The sequence below is a fragment of the Etheostoma spectabile genome, chromosome 6, assembly GCF_008692095.1.
Source record: "Etheostoma spectabile isolate EspeVRDwgs_2016 chromosome 6, UIUC_Espe_1.0, whole genome shotgun sequence".
In the NCBI taxonomy this organism is placed as follows: Eukaryota; Metazoa; Chordata; class Actinopteri; order Perciformes; family Percidae; genus Etheostoma; species Etheostoma spectabile.
This window is the reverse complement of record NC_045738.1, coordinates 504,674-512,090: the sequence shown is the minus strand read 5'-3', so window position 1 is coordinate 512,090 and position 7,417 is coordinate 504,674. Positions and strand designations below refer to the sequence as shown.

At 40.5% G+C, this 7,417-nt stretch overlaps 1 protein-coding gene across 2 annotated transcripts in view; it reads left to right on the top strand.

The window, feature by feature from the left end:
* The window catches only part of fxyd3 (FXYD domain containing ion transport regulator 3), a 15,745-nt gene that overhangs the window by 1,514 nt on the left and 6,814 nt on the right, over window positions 1–7,417 (top strand). Inside the window, exon 2 of one of the 2 annotated variants that reach the window (XM_032518210.1) lies at window positions 2,234–2,268. The exons of the other annotated variant lie outside the window; for it this stretch is intronic. The gene's annotated coding sequence lies outside the window, so the exon portion shown is untranslated. The remainder of the gene's footprint in view (window positions 1–2,233; window positions 2,269–7,417) is intronic. 2 annotated transcript variants of the gene reach the window in all.

Here is a 7,417-nt window from a genome sequence, read left to right as displayed (position 1 = left end):
TGAGTTTTCTGTTGCACGACTAAAACAACTTTTGAATGTTCCTCCAAAAGAAGTTCCTTCCCGAGGCTATTTTGCAGCGGCACCGTGGCTCTGTCCGGAAATGCCAATAAACCAGAGCACGTTTTTCTCCCATGCCGGAATGCTGTGTGGACTAGCCAGGCCCTCCTCCGCAGCATTGTGGAGGAAGGCCTGGCAAAGCAAGACTATTGCACAGGTTTTAGTTTTCGCTGACCAGAACCGTGGCGCAAATGTTAATTTCATACCAAAAACTGACCCTCATACAGTACAGGGGGAATACAATTGTACAAGAGGCACAGAATGGGCCAGAATGAACTGCAGCAGGCACATCTATTTTGTTTTAAGTGCTGTCGCCATGGCCATATAGGCTACATGCTGCAAAGCTAACATACTCTTTGGTAAGCTGTCTACACGATGTCTGTCCCGCAACAAGTGGATGTCCCTTCTGATTTAAATGCACCTTAGTTCTACTTGTATGAACCCAGTTTTACAGAGAGAGAAAAGTGAGGCAGAGAAAGATGAGAGAGGTTAAAGGGTGAGAGGCAGATGGATGGAAGGTGAACACAGGCGGCAGACAGCGTTGTCTTTCCTTTCTCAGGTGAAACAGATTTAGCTTGCTATCCTCACCTCCTCTCATATGACCACAATTCCTAAAAAAAGAAAACGAGAGCAAGTGAGACACACTTTCTCCTCACCTTTCCTCACATCACTTTGGTGTCTCAGAGACACAAAATTAGCAGCATCAACAAAATGACATTGATTTTACCCGGACTCTTCAGTGCATTGCTTGTGTAACCACAACACTTTCATTTGCAGCTCTGCAGAAACACACAGCTATTCATTTCTAATTTATTAACAAGGTATTGATAGTTATATCTGTTGTTGGAATGTTGGAAGCACAACAGATGATTTAGGGCCTATACAAAGTTTATTAGAGAAGTTTCTAGTCAATGATAGGTGTAAGATTAATAGTTTTATTTATGAAAGACAGGATGAAATGAGGGAAATGTAGTCCATCCTTTTGTTCGTTGACTACGACCGCAGAGTGAGGAGCATGAAGTCTGTTGCTAGCCGCTCCCTGCGAGCCTTGGTTACCATGCGTGACTCAGAGCTCTAGTATGTTCCACTCCCTCTTACCCTCCGTCTCTTAGTGTCCCTTCTCATTCCCTCTCTTTCCACACTCTCCCTCGTCTTCCTGCCTCCCACTCTCTTTACCCTAGGCTTGAAGGAAGACCTCCTTCTCTCCCTCTCTTAACCCCTCTTATTTCCCAACTTGATAGCTTGTTTTTACTTTTCTTTTTTCTTACTCATTCTCCAACCCGTTTTCCCTTTCTTCATTAGTGAATTGCTTCCACTGACTCCCCAGGACACTCTGTTGCTTCCTTTTTTTTTATCACTCTTGCTTATTTTTACCACTACATATGAATGGAGTCCCACTCAAGTTGCATTTGTCAGAAAAAAAAAATCTTTGGTTAGTGGTTGTTAGCTGTTATCACATAGCTATAAGCAGCCACAGAGACAAATAAGTTAACTAAAGCTTTTTTACATTACTAATTGAATCAATCCCATTTATAATAATTTATCAATCCCATCTCCAGACATTCAGTTTCAGAAAAGAACATCATAAACTGTAGTCATAAAATACCCAACTCCTATTCTGAATGCATTGGTAAAGTGAATGGAGGAAAACGTTAAGCTAAACTCGACAGTTACTCAGCGGAGCTAAAAGCAAATTATTCATCACAGATTGAAAAGCAGGTTCACAATGTGTTTAGTGTGTTAAGCCCACAACATCAGAGACGTTTCTGTGTTTGTGTGTGTGTGTGTGTGTGTGAGAATGTGTGTCGCAAAGGATGTGTTGCATACTGGAATCCAGTGCTGCTAATTTAGGAATACAAAATTCCACAGAGAATAGGCAGCTGTCTTTGTAGTGCCGTACGGAACACACACACACACACACCGGTGTTCAGCAGTCAAACAGTTGGGTGGGGGGAGTGTTGAAAAATAGAAACAGTGACAAAGTGCATGCTGTGCACACTGCCTCCCGTAACACACACACAGTCATATGCACACAAAAGAGATCTTTGATTTTTGGCATAAAGTAGAAAAGTAGCATTTAGACAAGATAAAATTTGTACTTTTACAGACTGTACAATATTTTGAGAATTTTTTTGCTAACATCAATTGTATGTTTTTCCCACACTTCATATTACAGATTCCTATGACACTTGTCCCCTGACTCTCAACAGGGTAAGCAGTTTTAAGAATAAATGGCTAACATTTGTCTTTTGTAGTAAAGCACTTCCTATTTCAATAGTTTTAAGGGACAAATGTTAGTTGTGCACATGACACGTGTTAGTGTGTATGAGCTTGAGGGCTGTCTGTGTGTGTGTTGTCAAGGAACTTAGTCACAAGGGAGGAAAAACTTCCACATTCACATTCAAAGCCAACTGGTGGCCTTTCTCTGTATGTGTGCACTGTGTCCCTCCGTGTGTGTATATTTGTGTTTGTGTGTTGTTGACACCCTTTTTCCACTTACACAAGAATTGATTTTTTGGTTGTCAGTTTGCCATAAGATAGTTTTGGTCTTATTTGACAAGGTTTGAAATAAGCGTCTCTGATATTTTGGCCTCCTTACAGTTCTAACAGAATAAAAAATCAACAGATATGTGTGAGACATGTTTAAGGGAACTACTTACTAGTTAAGAAATCATCTCTAAGGTAACCTTTTAACAGCAAAATTTAAATATTTAAACTTAGTAGGTAAGATAAGTAGTGGGTCATAAGTCAATGAGTTGCCAGATCTTCCCTCACAGCACAGCGCTGCAAAGGAGGGCCTGGCGAGTCCACACAGCATTCCAGGATTGAAGAACATCGTCCTCTGATTTATTGGCATTTCTTTAAACCAATCACAATCGTCTTGGGTGGCACTAAGCTCCGCCCTCAAAATAGCTTCAGGAAGGAACTGGTTTTGGTGTACATTCAAAAAGGTTGTTTTAGTCGTGCAACAGAAAAGTCAGACTGGACAGATAGTCTGGATTTACCCTGCAGGAAACAAATCAGTTCTAACACCAAGAAAGCAGGAAGGTAACTGAAATCAGTGGAAAAACATGCATCTGGCGGAATATTCTGCAACAGCAAAGCAATCCTTGAAGTGGAAAGTGGTGGAAATAGACTAATGAAAGAGTGACTGATACATCTCTACTTTTAAGAGTTAAGACTTTTTTGTACAGCCCTGTAGCTTATTGTGTAACCTTAAAGTTGGATAAGAGAGAAGAGTGGGGTGGAAAAGAGAAGATGATAATGTGATAAGAGCTTGAGACGGGCATAGAGACTAGAAAGCCTGTGCTCCAGAAAATGTGTAAGGGAAGGGATAAATGAGTGGAAAAGACAAAAGGAGAGAAGAGGAGACGGGTGAAGGAGCAAGGACATGCAGAGGTGCGTCAGAGAAGGGAAGTATCCCAGGAGAGGTTTAAAGAGACGGAAGAGGATTGGAGAGGAGACAGCAGCTCAACAAAAGCAGAAGAGCAGTTTGAAACAGTGGTTTCACACAAACAGGATATTCTACAAGCTTTTCACATAGGTGGAAAAGAGTGTCAGACAGAGAGAGAGAAATAGAGAGAGAGATAAGACAGAATGAAAGAAGCAGAGAGTGTAGAGACATAGTAAGAGAGAAAGAGACAGAAAAGTGGAAAACAGTCCTAAAGAGAGATGGACAAAGAAGAGGGGCAGTCGGAGACAGGCAGAGTAGCATGACAGAGCCACAAAAGAAAGCTCCTTGGAGCCAGGCTGAGCTGCAGTAGTAGCTCCACAGGGAGAAGTCTTAATTGGTAATAAAGCCGTTATTGGCATCAGCCTACATCCAACACTTTGCTGCAACAGAATACAGTTGGTTTTATAAGAGTTGTATGTAGTGTACTAGATGGAAACTATAACGATATCAGATTGATTATTTGATTAGTTGATTAAGTCTATTAATTGTCTAAGTCACTTTTAAAGCAGCCTCTCCAGTGTGACAATGTGTAGCTTTTCTTTGCAGGCATGTAATATACACCATACTTTACCTATCCACCAGGATGCTCTTGGCTTCTTAACTAGCCACATACACAATGATTTGAAATCCACTCCTCCACCACTCACCTCCTGGCTCCGCCTTACACTAATATTTGCTTTAGAATATGATCTTCTAATAGAAACAGGGAGGCGCCACCTAGTTTATACTCTCCTGGTTTTTCTTCCTCACCCTATCTCGTGTCTTTTACCCCTTCACTTTTCTCACTCTTTCTTCCTCTCCTCTGCCTCCCCTTTCTTATAACCCTCTCCCACTGCAGTGGGAAAGGTTACAATCGGCATTCACTCCTGGGACAAAAGACTCTGCAGTATACATAGATATTTATAGTGATGGAAACAGGACACCTGGGGAAACACTAATTTTCCTTTTCGCGATGCTGTGATGCATGTCTGCTCCGCCCAAGCAGTGCTGGAACATCCAAATAGTCAGCACCGAGTTTGAAAGAGGGTTATAAAAAATATGTAAACACTGAACCATTTTCACTGGCCTCCATGCTCCTTTCTACTGTTTGCTAACCCTATGTTGTAAGAGTACTGTATCTCTTTTGGAGAATATTAGAGCCAGTACATAACGTGTGTGTGTGTGTGTTGGTGTGTGTTTGTGTGTGTGTTAGAGCCCAACCGATAAAGGATTTTTAAGGCCAATATCAATGCAAATATAAAATCAATACAAATATTTGGTCATTTAAAAATTCGATATTCCAATATATCAGACAGTACATTTAAAAAAGATATCCAGAAACGTGTAACACAACATAAACAGATTCCCCTAACATTAGTTGTCTGTAGTTATTTATGAGTCCTCACTAAAATAATAGGATAATGCAGTTTAAAAATAAACTTGTTTGTTTTATTGTCACAACAGAACAGAGGAATATATTTGAAAAAAATAAGAAAATTATATTAAAGTTCTGATAAATAAAATGTATAAAAATACAAACTTAAGATATGAAAATGAATGTCCTTTGAACAAAAACCCAATAACAACAAAAAACAGACAGGCATACCTGTCTACTGGCAATGGTGTTTAGAAAAAACCTTGCATACACACAAATTTGGGTGGAAAAAGGGTGCAATAGTCTCATTCTTCTCTGTCCCCGTCCTTCTCTCTCCTGTTTCTGTCGTCTACCTCCCCTTCCTCATCTCTCTTCTCTGTGTGTGGCTTCCTCCTGAGGTGAACCATTCTCTAGTGGTTCTTGGCCTGTTTCCCATCCTCTGCATTCCCCCCGCCTCGCCTTGGGTTGCTGTGGAGAGGCACCAGGAGAGGTGCACTTGTCTTGCTCTTCACTTTTTCCCCATTTTCTGCCAAACTCCAAATACCAACAGCAAAGGAGGGAGACACATTGTTTTACTTACATCTTCCCTTATTAAAAAAAATGATATTATATATAATATAATAGAAAAAATACTGCAACCTGCTAATGTACACACATACAGTAGGGCGCACTGGGAAACTGCTTGGTGCATGCGTCATCACAGTAAACTGTAACATTTGCAATATACATAAACACATTGTCATCTTCGGAATCTATTTTATGTTAACAACATGTTATAAGACAGGGAAACTGTGTCATACCTTTCTGGCAATATCCAGCCTTTTTGAACCAGAATATTCAAATGTCACACCGGCAAAAAAAGACAACGAAATTCACACTGCACTAACATAGTGAGATCGGGCACGCCTTGGCGGAGGTCTGCGCCCTTCTAGTTGCTTCTTCTTCACTGTCTTTGTTAGCACATTGATGTGTATCTTGGCTCATTACTAGGGTTGGGTACCGTTCACATTTTTATCCGTACCAATACCGGTACCTGAAATTCGGTTCCGGTACCTAACAGTACCTTTTTTCTGTACTTTCCTTCTGTTATTACAAAAAAATAATACGATCAATACTCAAAAAAGTACAGAATTTGGTACCCAACACTACTTATTACCGCCACTCGTAGCTCAGTGAAATAGTGTGAAACCATTGGCCCGACTGTTTATCAAGTGCATCATGTGCACTTCTATGCTATGTGGAGTAGCCAGACTCTCCTCGAGCACGCTTTGGAGGAGGGTCAAAGCGAGACTGCCTCTTAGATAAACAGCCAGTACACCCAATTTGAATTTTATGTCATCCAAATGTGACATGTTTGTGTTTGTGCGAGCTTTCCTCACACGTGACTGTGAGTGAATGCCAGTTTGAAATAGCCACAAGTGTGTTTGCTCTTCTCTACGGAGTGCTCTTAACAGGAAAGTGCAATGTGTGGAAAATCACTTCTGCGGTAAGGTGCGTCTCCCTGCTGCTGCTTCAACATGGCAGCTAACAGCATGGACACAGAGCCACTTAGTGCGTGGGATGTCATCACTTGTTCGATAAGGATAATAAAATAGGGATTATTGTAAATCCCACCTTTCTGTCAAGAGAGAATTCTTAAGATGAGAGAGCCTTTTTGAGGTGGAATTGAAAAATAAGAATATCTCCATTGACTGATGGTACTTTAAAAAGAAGCTTGAAGCTAACATATGGGCATTAATGCACTCTAGAAATAAGATTAAAATGACATTACAGACAGGAATAGCTTTGGAAGGGTGAGTGCATTTTAATATTATTATCATGGATTTTTTGTCAATGAGTGAAAGCTAGTTTGAAAGAAGTAAAATCTGGACAGTTGCAGCATGTGACTACATGTACATACAGTACTGTAAATTATACATGGTTGGAAAAGCCTCTAGTGAATTGAAATAAAACGTTGAAAAAAGAAGAAATGAAGCGTTGGAGCTTTAACATGGCAGCAGTGTAATCATTAAGCATATTGATTTAGTTCCCGTTAAGGCTTCATTAGAGTACTTAGAGTACTATACCCATCAACATCAGATCAAGCTTATGTTTGTGAGAGAGAGCGGGATAAACCACTTGGTGCCTATCTAAATTTAATCAGATGTCTTTGTGTGTGCTTCAGAGGAAACGGATGCATGTACTGTAAGAGTGAATCTATCTGTGTGTTTGTGTGAGTGTGTGTGTGTTGAAGTCCTTTCAGTGCCCCTCAGAGAACACCGAACGGCTAAATGTTGCATCAGGTCACTGTTGACTGTTGGCCGGTGTAAGCCAGTTTGGAGTGCTGTAATCAGCTTATTAACATGGACACAGACAGACTTAAAATTGGAGTAATTGTGCCATTAGGACTGGAGATAATAATATTTACCCCATGGTAATACAAGTAAGGCCTTAGTCTTGTTAGTTAAAGGAGAATTCTGGTCGATTTTAACGTCAGTACAAATGCATAACCATGTGCAGTGATTCCTTGCAAGTGAACACAGTGAATCTGACTGCAGTAGATGTAAAAGAAA